A 13,488-nucleotide genomic window follows, 5' to 3' on the forward strand; every position below is an offset into this window, starting at 1 on the left:
TGTGTGTGGTGATATGTGGGCCTCATAATTACCTGTTTTATAGCAAGTATGTTGCAATAGAAGTTTACTTCTGTATTTGTAACATATGCTCTCTTTCTGAGGAACCTGATGCTCTCGACATGGAGCTAGTCCGCGTCTGTGCGAGTCTGTGGGTCCCCGTGGCAATGGGGTGAAGGCGCTCGGACAGCCCGGAGGGAAGGGTGCTCCACGGGAGGAGGCATCACATTGGGAGCAACACCGGGTGGGGGAGGGAGGGAAGACAAACATGCTTTTCAGTAATGATCCCGGTTTGGAAGTGACTCTGTCAGCCACAACCCTGGAACACACTGATGTCCACGTTTGGGGCTCCGTCCTGTCTGGGGCTCCGTGTCCTCTGGGTGCTACACGGAGGACGGTCCCTCCTGAGGAACATCAGACGTTTCCACAGAGGGAGAGACCGGGGCCGGGACACACACAGCTGGACTCACTCTGCCTCTTTGTTTAGCAGAAAACAAACGCAATGAAAATGTGTTTTCATTTGTTTTTAGAAGCAGCCGTTTTAAACCCGGTACCTACTGCCCTGTAGAAACCTTTCAGTCTATGATCTTATACAGCGAAGGTCAACCAATGCCAAGTTGGAACTGAATTTAGGAATAAATGTGTTTTTTTTCTTTTTCTTTGCGGGGAGAGTGCTACGTGACCAAACCTAGTTTAACCCCTTAATTTCCTGTCACGTGACACAGCGATGAGAAGAAGAAACGTTTTCTAGCAGCCTCGGCAACTCTGTTGAAGGGAGATGGGAACAGAGTCTTTGTAGCCGCTGGGATACTGACCGGGCTTTTGCTAAACCCCCAGTTCATGAGAAAGTTTTCCGTTACATAACAATCACCAACGTCTTAACCACAAAATTTCCAGAAAATACATTCAGGTGAAATGCTTGGGTGTGAAGTCCTTCCGGCATCACGCGGAGAGCAGGGAAATAGGAGGCTCGCTAAATCTCCTTCGGTGGCATCTTAACCTCTTCTCGTTGGAAACCTGTGTCAGACGACTTCTTATTAATCAACTTACCTGCGATCTCTCCCCTTTTCATGTCGGGGAAAGAAACGGGAAATATGTGAAGCAGCGTATCATTAATATAAAATACCCCAGAACGCTTAATTAAAATGACTGGTTTTATTACTACATATCAGTCTTTGAGGAACAAAAGTTTAGGATCACTTCATTATAGAAGATAGATGGTACTGTTGTGTAAATTCGCTCAGTTCTGTCATCTTTCAGTGGGGGGTTTAATTCTGTGCCTCATTTTTTGTTTAAAAAAATCACCCCCTCCAAAAAACACACCCCAGGAAACATTCCCTTCACGCATGATGACTGTGGGAACACAGTCCCTATTACATCGCTTGCTGGCAGGGCTCGGAGGGAGGACAAGGTGCTTTGCTTCACGAAACGGGGGCAGCGGGGAGACGACCAACCGCTCACACCGTTCGGCCCCTTCCCTTCGCTGCCCGTTTGCTCTTCACGCCTTCAGTGGCTGGGTGGCCTTTCTGCCCATTTCAGTCACAGTGAGCCGGGGACACACCGTGGCGAGCGGCAGGGATGAGCTTCGTCTTCCTCGGTGTATCTAACGTCTAGCGTTGAACTCACGCTTCCGAGCAGACCCTGAAACCACAGGCCGTCCGTTCTCTCTGCCAGCCGAGCGCCGCCCTCCGGCCGCCCCGGGCTGGGGCCTGGCCCGCTCCCCACCCGCGCAGATCCGAGCCGAGCGGAGTCGGGTTCACGAGACAGTGCTCAGCAGGTCACCTCTGTGCCTGGACAGTCCCAGGGCCCTCAGAGCCTCCAGGACGGAGACAAACATCCCCCCACAGAGCCCTCGGGGACCTGCTCGCAACTGGCATTCGCAGACCCAACAGGGAGTGTTCCGACGTTACCCGACAGGCTGCCATACTTAAAACACACTGCTTTTTACAACAAGACAATTATTTTTAATCTGTTTACGTTTATCCTTAAAATGGCCTTTCCCCCTGTACCTGGCTAACAGAATTCATCTTACTAAGTCCCAAGTGGACAGTCACATGCCCGTGATTAAGGCCCATTTGTCCCGCCTCCTTGCCAGCCTGTAATGACTCACTTATACTAACTTTGCATATGAGAAATACATTAAGTGATTTGGTTTTTCTCTAAAAAAAATAATAACTAAATGAATTAAATATATGACTTCAGGAACAAAGGCTAAGTTCCACAATTAATAAAGCAAAATAGGATGACAAAGCACTGGCGATACAGTTTTCTCTATAATCTTGCAACAAAACCCACTTCCTTGATCTAGTTCAGAATTTCGTATCTTTGCAAATCTCTCTTCTGTGTTTCTCAGGTTTAGCATCACTATAGAAACAAACATTTTCCACAACAACTTCCCGAGTTATTAAATTGAGACTAGAGATGAAAAGTCATTTTGTAAGTGCTACATATATCGCTTGTAACATCACTGATAGAAGAACTTTAAAACTTGCTTGTATTTTGAGCTTGATAAAAAAATAAAAATACCAGGCCATGCGTGACAAGGTTAAGTAACTATTTCACAAACTATTTTTCTCTATTGTGCTCAGAAAAACATCTCCACAAAGCAAAGGAAATTGATTACAGCTTCGGAGACACAAACCATCTTCCCGACTCCCGTGACATTTAAGAGGAGACGCTCTCGCTCTCTGGTCTCTGAGCAAAACACGGACCCTCACCGCCTGATACAATGTTGCAGCGGGTGCTCCGCTTCCCGCCTCCGTGTCTTTCATTGTCACTGTGTAGCTGGGGCAGTTTTCTGCAGGGCCCGGGTGAACTCTCTTTGTCCGGTTATCTGCTGGGCCTGGCCTTAGAGAGAATTCATTTTGCTGGTACTCAGTTTCTTCATCGGAAAAAAGGAAAAAGTAAGATGAAAGGAAGAGGGTAATGGGGTGTTCTACGACCGCTGGTGCTCTTTCCTAAAAGTTGCACAACCTCACAACAGAAGCAGTTTGTTAAATTAAACCTGTTAAAATAAAATTTGAAAGCAAAGAGCGACTCAGAATAGGGGAGTGTTGAACTCATCCAGTAAATTAAAATGATGAATTTATAATTAGTGTAAAGGAAAAAAAATTGAATTTTTTAAAACAATTACAAACTTCACAGGAAATGGTTGAAATGTCTTTGTTGTTTCAGGCCCTGTTGTCTACAAATTGAGATTTATAGAAAATAAGAACTTAATAAGGACAATTACTAAATTCCCCGTTTTAGAAATGATGTAAACGAACAACAGGAAGACTGTGTTCCAGGGAGAGGCAATGGACTTGATTTATACACATGTGGACCCTGAGAAAGAAAATACCTGCCAAGAAGGGCTCCTGGTGGCTAACTGGGCTCACATTTAGCAAACAGAGCCCAGCAGCCATTCCTGCACAGGGGCCTCTGTGCTAACCGCACTGGGGGGAGAAGCCTGCCCCAAACCCCCCACCCCGCCGGGGCACTGAGTTCCTGCCCCTGAGCTGCCCCAATAAAGCACTTCCTGGAATCCTATTTCAACCAGTAGGACTGAGCTCTCCCCATCCAATGGGAGCTGCGCAGCTATATCCCCAGGGGCATCTTCACTGACCAATCAGAGCAGCTCCATTTTGATCAATCAGGGCAGTGCTTTTTGGACCAATCAAACTGCAAGGATTTGGAGTCTTAATTTGGAGTCTTAATTTTCAGGAGCCAAGGGCGGGGACTTCTGTCCATATAAGCCAGCTCCCCTGGGGCCGAGCACTTCCCTTCCCTGTGAAGACGGTGTCTCCGTGGATGGAGCTGAAACACGGGAGACCAGACCTGGGTGCTGCCTGGCAGGAGCAGAGCAGGCAGAGCAGAGGGAGAGGGACCTGGCCCCAGGGCCGCCTCACAGCCGAGCTGTGTCATGGTTGAGCTGTTTGCTCTGAATAAAGTTTCCCTCTTCACCCCACCCTAAATTGGGGGTTCCTGTTGGTGTTGAGCTGGAGCCAGTGACCCTGGGCCGGCAGGTGTAAGGGGAGCCCTGCTGACTAGACGATCCTGATGGGTCGCGGGTGGTTGAAATGTCTTTACTGTTTCAGGCCCTACTGTCCACAAACACACGAGGGTTTAAGATACATACACCCTTGGGGACATTGACACGGACTGTAAGTTCATGTGTAAACCACTGATTTTATTTTTTAAAAATTTAAGTTAATTTCAACTTTATGGAGGCAGATGGATATAAAGTTAGAAGATATTTAAAGGGTACCGAGCCCCAGGACTCTCTTCTGGGTCCATCTGAGGAGTACTGTCGGGATCCACGGGTTAAGTCTTTGAGAGCCTCATGTGAAGAGATGCGAATGACACTATCTCCAAGGATTTAAGGTAGAATTCCAGAGATTATTTCTCCACAAATACAATGTCAGTTTTAAAATCAACATTCCTTTTGTTATAGTTATTTGATAAATAATTGAAAGACTACCTCTGTGGGATCTATAATTTAAAGTAGCTATTATTCTGGATAAATAGAAGTAGTACCGTGTGTGTGTGTGTGTGTGTGTGTGTGTGTGTGTGTGTAGCTAGAACAATGTAGCCATTTAATTCTGCATATTGCAAAAAAATGTTTGGCATTTTTTAAACAAATCAGCAATGCGTTAATCTAATAAGAAATCAAACAGTCCGTCCAGTGAACCAGTAGAGAGGAGGGAAGGAATTCGGCCCTAACAGGCCTGGGTCTTGGTATCACTTTAAAACCCTGGCCAGCGGCTACAGCGTCTGTCCACTCAGCGTCCGTCCACTCAGCGTCCGTCCATAACGGTGGGTCTCGGAGTGTAGGTTTTCCAAGAAGCCTTTCGACACTAATATACGGTTTAACCAATTGGTACTTTTGTGTCAGAGAGTCAATATAATTCATATTTTGAGCACTTTTAGGAAGAAGCACCTTGTACATCAAAGAAAGAAATGTTTAAATTCCATGCAGGTCTACGCAACCTATTATAGCTTATTATATAAAAAGTCGGTGGTACTCAGAGAAACAAGATTAGTAAGAATATTCATTGAACCCAGGAGACAGAGCTCCTCCCATCAGCTTTCACTGATTTAGTCCGATGGTTTATCATTTTCTCTAAGAAAGTTAAAACCTCCCCAGTTAGAGTTCAGTCTACTTGCTACAAGATCTGAGAGAACGTGGAATTCTTTAACTATTTAACTAGTGTCTGTTTTTTTCTTTATGGGTCACTTAGTGCTTTATTTAGTACCTTTAACTAAGTGGAATGGCTCGAGAAATAGAGAGCCCGGCTATTGAATATACAGTTTTCCGAATTAGCTGCCGGTTCCGGGGAACATTGTCAAAAATAATGACTTGAGTGACTTTTGTCTAATTATTAGAATCAAGCACATTCATAGGAATGTATCATTTCATTCAGGAATTTTTAAAGTCATCGGATAATGGAGGAGCGTTTCCCGGTTGGACTTTTTTTATATCATATCTCGGCGCTAACTTTGTCGCGTTCACTAACGGATCCCGCGGGGCCCTGTGACCTGGGATTATATCCCCTCAGACAAAGTCTGCTTCTTGCCGACACTCAGACGCAAAAATTGTTTTTCGGTCGAGCCTGTTCTTTCAAGCAGCTTTGATGAAATTTGGTGCTCGGTCTATTTTTATTACCACGAGAGATTCTTCTGCAGCTCAGGCGATTCTTATCTTTTCAATTTCAGTTTCCAGAGGCGATGAGAGGCTCTGAGGCTCAGGGAACTTGCAGTTGACCGAACACCCCGGAGGCGAGAGGACCTCTGGGAACCACGGGGGCTGGACATCGGGGGGCAGGGCTAGTGGGGTCGGCCTCGGAGGACGTCCGCCGGCAGGACCTCAGGAGAGCTGGGGACATATGGCCCGAATAGGAAGCGTCTGTCAGCAGCCTGAGAGAGTTGATGGCCACACACACTCGTGACAAAATTATCACGTTTCATTTTATCAACCTAGTTGCTTCAAAAGGGCTCAGATTTCACCTGATCCACCTTTAAAAGGTGAGTATACGTGATAATTAGTTGTAGCTAAGTGCCCGGGGTCTCAAGACGTCACTTTTTGTGACGTTCGGGTGTATTTCCTTTGCCTCCTGAGGAACGTCGAAGCCCGTCAGGGGATGAATTGGTAAAACCCGCCTGCACCGCGACCTGTATCCTGCTCGAGGGCCCGGGCGCGGGCCCGCGCCAGGTAACCACTGCGGCCTGAGAGTGGCCGGGTCACCGATGGGTCCCCCTGACCGCTGGCTGGGGCGGGACGGCCGAAGCTCCCGAGGTGCCGCAGGGGGTCAGACACACCCGCGGACACGAGCCCACGTCCAGCAGCGTCCTGTCCAAGGACCAGGAGAGGCCACAGCTGCCGCTTGGACTCGCGACCCAAACCATGGAGCGTCGATCGCAGGGAAACACCGGACGGAGCGCCAGGGATGATTTTTTAACGCGGGTGATTCATAAGCCTGGACAGATCGTCGCTTTCCCAGGAAACGCCGTGTCCCTCTCCTTCCCGGCCCTTCACGCGGGGCCAGGGGGCGGCCGTCCTGCCTGACGCTCCCTCCTTCCCTCCGTGGGGCGGCCGGCTGAGGAGGCTCATCGCTCTGAGTCCCGACGTAGTCTCGCCGCATTTATGGGGACAGCCTGCTACCCCGGCACCACCGGCGGTTTGGGGTCAAGGAGGAGAGGCAGCCGGTCTCGTCCTTGGCTGGTGACATTCCTCCCTCAGGGCCGCTCCCCACGGCCCACCTGTGCCCCCGGCATTTGCCGTCCCCTCTAGAGCAGGGATTTGTGTTTGTTTATTTCAGTCGGCGACGTTCGAAGGTTATTAGCTCTGTCTTAATCCCCCACTATCTGTAACCACGTCTAATAGACCGTCTTCAAGAACAGTGACAGTCGTGAATGTGGGAGGGGACTTTCCGCCTTTGGTCGCTGATCCGATCCCCAGACCATCCCCGTGCGAATCTGAGGCGAATCCGTGCTGCTCTGCCGCAGGTTTGCCTGCAAACTCCCTGTTATCAGAGGTAATATTGACACTGGTTTGCGCTCCCTGGGCGCACGCTCGTTAATTCTGGGCTGAGCTCCGCGCGTCTGATCAGCAATTTAAAGCGGCGGCAAGAGATGCAAACAGCAGCCCCCCTGCATCGAGTTGGGTTAAATTTAGTTCTTTCGTGCCTTTTAATTCTCTCTCCCGACTTTTACATCAAGAGGGAGGAGAGAAATGCTTCCCCCGATTCCTCCCTGCAAGTCAGCGGTTTTCACCCGAGAGCCCAAGAGCCGTGAGGGGGCAGAGCCTGCCGGTTCGGTCAGCGCAGGGGCCTCTTTCCCCTCCGGGCGTCCGGTGAAAAACGGCAGCAGCCCCCACAACGGCAGCCGCCGGTGCAAAAGAAATAAAAATTATATCTGATTGGCAAAAAACACAATATATTTTTTGGTGTGAGGCAGCATTTCAGTCATTAGTTTCTGTGCCATGAGATGGAAAAAGGTTGAAAATCGCTGGTCTGAGGACACCCAAGGGTGCAGAACAAAACGCAAATATCTGGAGACCTGAGAGGCAGAGAGGAGAACAGTCCCCCCGCAGGGTCAGGGCGGGAGGAGGGACGCGGTGACCAGCCCCTGGGTCTCCTCGCCTGACTCAGTCCCTCCTTCAGCAGAGGCGGCAACCGGGACAGGCCCAGGAAAGTGAACAAACCCAGCCCCGCACCGGGCGGCTCTGGCCGCAGAGCCCGACGGGCGCCCGGCGGACAGGAGACCCCGGGACCATAGCCTCTGTGTTCCAGCCGCAGCCACAGGACCCACAGGACGATGGGGCCCTCAGCACCCAGGCCGCCCAGGCCAGGGCACCCTCTAAATCGGCACCGCTCAAGGTGCCCCAGCCCCCTGCGGTGCCACCGTGTGGCTCACGGGTGGGGTTCCCAGGCCCTGCCTGTGGGTCGCCCGTGAGAGGGGAGCTGCCACCCGAGGAGGGGGTTCCCTCACCTTCGGCCCCTCGGTCCTCAGCCTGCAGCTCACGCCCAGGGTGTGCCCTGTGCTACCAGAGCTGGGACCCTGCAGACTATATGGTTCCCCCTCGGCAGCCACGTGGCGGGGACAGCCCTCCAGGGTGACTCGGGACACACCGGCCGGGGTCGTCTCCTCGGTCAGGGCAGAAGACTCGACAAAGGACGAGATGGGCTTCCCCGTGGAGGTGGGAAGAAGCGTGTTCTCTCCCAACGCTGTTAATTGTCCGTGATTCTGAAGGTGGGATTCTGCCTCGTCAGTCTGAGGTAACCGGTCCTGCTTCAGATTTGGGCCCGAAATGCTGAGAATGCTGAGGGGGAACCCAGGCCCTGCCGGCCCCCTGAGCCGAGAGAGCTACGTCGCTCGAGACCGCGCTCTTTCAGCATCACGTGGCCGACTTACAGCTACGGTCAGAGCTACTTTTCTTTCCTGTTCAGATGTTCTGCAAAGTAGTTCTTGGGTCCCTCAGATTTAATGGAATCAAAGATCATCGAGGTGACTGAGATTACGTCTGGATTATATTATTCAATAAAAATGACAGTCACGGCCTGAAACGTATCCTTCTGCAGCGCCTGTAAAACAGACTCCCGCAGACACCCCCTCAACTCCCCGGTGCCCCCAACGTGCTTCCAGGCCGTGGAGGGCTCCCCAGGGAGCGAAACCTCAGGAAGGTCTTGTGATGAGCCAACGCCCCCAAAGTGGAGCAGGGGAACTCCCGCCGGACAGGCGCGTCCAATGCTGACTGTCATCGCAGTTCAACGCCACACAGTAGATCCTCGCTGGGGGTGGCCAAGCGCCCTCAGCTCCCTGTGTGTCCAGAGGATCCTCACAGCAAGTTTAATAGGTAAATGTTACTCTAATTATTTTAAGATAAAAGGAAGGCAAGAAGACAATGGAGCTCAACTAAGGAAAGTAAGGATTTTCGGGCTGTGGGCCTGTTGGCCATTTAGCCAGGACTGTGGACACGGGGGCTCGGACACATCCCACCCCCGTGCCCGGAGCACCAGCAGGCTCGCGGGCAAATTAGGGCGAGAATGCAGATGGAAAGAAACCGCCGGGTGCGTTACATGGGGCCGAGACGCAGCCACCTCCCGGGGCTGGCTCACCTTCAGTCCCGGAGGCTATTCCGCACGTCCTGGGGCCGGATTCGCCGAGTCTCACGATATTCACAGTGGAGTAATGAGATTTTCAACGGTGATGCTAAATTACCTCAAAAAGGAAATTGTGCTCCAAGAAAGCAGGAATTATGAGAGAACTGAAGAGAGAGAGAAGGGAATTCTGTTTAGATACAAGGGGCCTCATTTGTCCAGAAAGACTGAGTTTTCAATGTTTATAATGCTCTCAGGGGCTCCTGGCAAATGTTAGTATTGTTACTGTGTGAACGCGGCCGAGATTTACGTGGAGAAATATTTCGATTTAGAAATAATATGGTTTTCAAGTAAACGCAGGATTCTAAGAGCATGTATTTAGATAAAATTGATAAACTAATGCAAATTATCTCATCTATCCACTGTAAGAGCCACAAAGTACATTTCGGAATAAAAATAGACCGTTCGCTGAGCGAGGAGATGAGCGTAACGCCTCAGGACGGCGCATCCGCGCTCTGTGAACGGCTGTCCCTCGTTTAGCTGGTGCACCCAGTGCGGACCTCCTTGAGGATCAGCCTTCACATGCCTTTGGATGCAAAAGAGGGGCCACCAGACGGCGAGGAAAATCCCTCGTCCCTGAGACACGCCCTGGCCCCACCTCTGGCTGTTGGACAAATTCTCTGCTTGAATCACTAAACCATGTCTGTGATGAATGTAATAGAAAGTGGAATTCTCATAAACGCAGTAATCCAAAAATCCCAAGGGAAATGCATAAAAGGCTTTGGTAGATCACAGTGTAACTTTAAAATAAAACCTCTTTCAAACGGGCCATTGGCTAAACTTTCCGCTCTATCCCGACAGCCGCCTGAGAGGAACGGCGGGCGGGAAAGTCAGCCAGGTGTCTGTTTACAGATAAGGTGACCTGGGCCGTGTCTCCCCAGCCGGAGGAAACGCCAAGCGCTTATGCCGCAGCTGAAAATTTTATATTATAACTGATCAAGGTACTTAACGCTGTGTGGAGGTGCCTTTGACATTTGGGGAAAATAATGTTCTATGCTGAATCCATTTCAATAAGGAAAGAAATACCCTGCATTACGGGTCCACGCTCCTTTCAGCTTCTGAACATTCACGGAGCCCTTCTCTCCACGAGGACAGAGCGATGGCCACAGGCGTTCGCTCCGGACCCGTCCTCGAGCCGGTGACTGCGGCTCAGAGGCCGGCCATTCGTCTCGTGAACTCGGGTTAGAGGCCACAGCCCAAAGCACCACCCAGCCCTGTGCTGCCGGGACTTTGACTCTGTCACGTTGGTGTAAGTGGGCAAACCAGTAAGCAAATCAGACACGGGACTGAACTTCCCTTGTTGTTAACTCTCACCCAGGGTATTTTTTCCATTGATTTATTAGAGAGAGTGGGAGGGAGGGAGGGAGGGAGGGAGAGATCGATGGGAGAGAGACATTGACTGGCTGCCTCCTGCACGTGTCCCGACCGGGCCAAGGATGGAGCCTGCAGCCGAGGCGTGTGCCCTTGACCAGGAGTCAAACCCGTGACCCTTTGGTCCGAGGGCTGACACTCTAACCACTAAGCAACACTGGCCAGGGTGGGACTGGAAACTTCTACCAACTGTTGCCTAATAACCAACATCTCAAAGACGAAGGATGACAAATTCCCAAGAGACGTAATGTGCGTGAAAACTGTCATTTGGCTGCGACTTGAGTGTTTTGGAGCATTCAGCCCATCTCACCATAAGGGGCAGGTGCGGTTGACCTACCTGAAGGCACAGGGATGGGCCTCCAGGCTCTGAAACCCTCAGGCAGGTGTGTAGAGTGGGTGTCACCAGGCCACGGTCACCCGTGGGAAGCACTGCTCTCTGGCCATGGCCCCCAGCCGGTGACTGTTCCCTGCTGTCCTTTCCTTGCCCCTCAGGTTTGTGTCTCGGCTTCTCTCTCCCCGACACGCCTTACGATCCACGGTTCCTTCCTTTCCCTGCACAGTCCTTCTCACATTGTTCTGTGAGAAACCCTCTCTGGTCGAGACCAGAGCAAAGCAACTGGAACAAATAATCTGCCACATTTCAAACGTGCGTCACTAAGACAGGAGGGTGATTTCCTGTGTCGTTCCTTAAACAATACTTACCTCCCAGGTATTGACCTGGAAAGGGATTACAAACTGGATTATAAATCTGTTCTGAGATTAAAAACTAAACGTGGAACCAGTTTCTGCTGCTATTCGTTGATATGCTCGCTTTTGGGAGAACCTCGCAGTCAGTTCCGTCGGGGTCCACGCTGCCCCCCTGCAGCTGGTCGCCAGGGGCTGAACGGCCTCCATGCCCCCAGCAGCTGCACTGGGGGTGGAAATACCCTCACCTCCAGTAAGGCCACCTCGCTGGGGACACTCTGAGGACGGGGCCAGTTTCCCAGGCAGCCTGTGAGGACATAGCCTGGGGCTGGATACAGATTCAGAAATGCTAATAGGCTGAGGTCACGCCGAGCCAGCCTGAAGTCCTGGACGCCCTGGGGAAGGAAGCGGCCCGGTCCAGCCAGGAGAGGACTGTGGCGCATTAGTCAGGGTTCAACAGAGAAGCCGAACCTTGTGCCTGTGAGAACGAGAGGGAGATTAGTCATGGAAATTGGCCTGTGAGACTGTGAGGGCCGACGGGTCCCCAGACACACTGAAAAACGCGTTGCCAGCTCTCTGGGCATCCCTTAGCCTGACAAGTGGACACAAACTCACCGTCACAGTCCCTAAGCATCACCAAAAAATCATCTGTTTCCTGTGGGCCGGGGATTCCAGGCTCCATCCAAATTCCCCAAAGAGAAAGAAAATTGAGTGCCACTCATTCTACAAAGTCAGTGAAAAGAGACAAACACAGCAAAAATAGGGGAAAAATAAAAATAAAAACAAATTAAAAAAGGGAGCCATTAAAACCAAAGGTGGCCCGTTGAATGTGCATAAAGATGTCCTGTTACTAGTAACACGTAGATGGCCTTCGGGGAAGACCCTCCGGGACAGAGGCCTCGGCCGTCGTCTCCATCACAACCTCGGAGCCAGGACCAGACAACTGGGTCACTTCTCGGTTTCAGACCCACAGACACTGTGAGATAAGACATGAGCGTGGTGCGAAGTCACTGGCTCTTAATGCAAAATTAGACGAGCAATCCAGATGGAGGGAACAGTAACGTAAGATGTATATGTCTATATACTTATATAGACATAATATGCGTATAGAGATAAATGTATATTTAATGTCAAAAATATATGCAAGAATTGGCCAAAAAAGAAGAGGTGATTCCCCCCCCCACAAATAAATCATGGTACACATAGAAAACTAATATCATTTATATACAAATTCAGAAAAAATAAGGGCATACCAAATTTGCATGATACATAATTAATATGAAAAGTAATTGGGATTTCTGTGTATCAATAATAGTTGGAATTTGTAATTTTAAATGGTAGTGTAAATAGTAAATGCAATGCTATTTGCAACAGAATGAAAGCTTGGTATCTGTAAATAATAGAGAAATGCATGAAGAGTTTAAAAATTATAAAAACATTGAAAGACATCAGTGTAAACCCAATAAACACCTATATTATGTGCATCCACAGGAAGACTCGGTTTCATAAAGGCAGTGATGCTTCTGAAGCTGATTTATAGGCTAAATTCAATTATAACCAGGAACCAAGAGGAGGTTAGGTAAATCTGAGTTTATTTCTCAATTTATAGTGAGAAGCAAAAGGCCAATAAAATATCAACACAATCCTTAAAAAAAACATGGCAGGGAGTGTGCTCTGTCAGATAGAGGGGTCTCCTGAACAAGACACAGCACAGGCGCATCTGAAAAAATAGAAAAGGTAAACATATTCCTTCTAAAACTTTAAAGTTGTGAGCGTTGGAGCCAAGTGAAAACACAGGCTAGACTGTGGAAGGAGGAGATTCCCACTTGTATCACGGCAAAGGCTTAGGACCCAGTCCAGTGAAGAATCCACAGAAAGCTGAGAACAAACATGACCAGTCGCCTCACAGGGAAAGACGGGTGAAGGGAATGAAAAGGAAATTAAAAGAGGAAATGATGTCCCCAAACCTGATCAGCGTCTCAACCTGATTAGTGTGCAAAAGGCTGGTCCAGACGCCGAGCGCCTGCTGTTGGCCGCCGCGGGTCCTTGTTCACGAGACACGAGGGCGTGGTCCTGGAGCCCACCCTTCCTCCCACCTCAGGGGACCCGAGTGCGCCAGGGAGCTGGTGTTAATAAGACAGGCATGTGAGTCTCTTTCCATGTCCTGAAAGGCCGGGACTATGTGTCTAAATTAATCTGCTCAGTCAACTCCTGTGATATGTGTTTAAAATCCGATTCCATGGTAACGCATCCAACAATCCAATAAAGACGTTTTTCGTTATGTTTATATACATCCTGA

Source organism: Miniopterus natalensis, chromosome 2 (genome assembly GCF_054644295.1).
Source record: "Miniopterus natalensis isolate mMinNat1 chromosome 2, mMinNat1.hap1, whole genome shotgun sequence".
NCBI lineage: Eukaryota > Metazoa > Chordata > Mammalia > Chiroptera > Miniopteridae > Miniopterus > Miniopterus natalensis.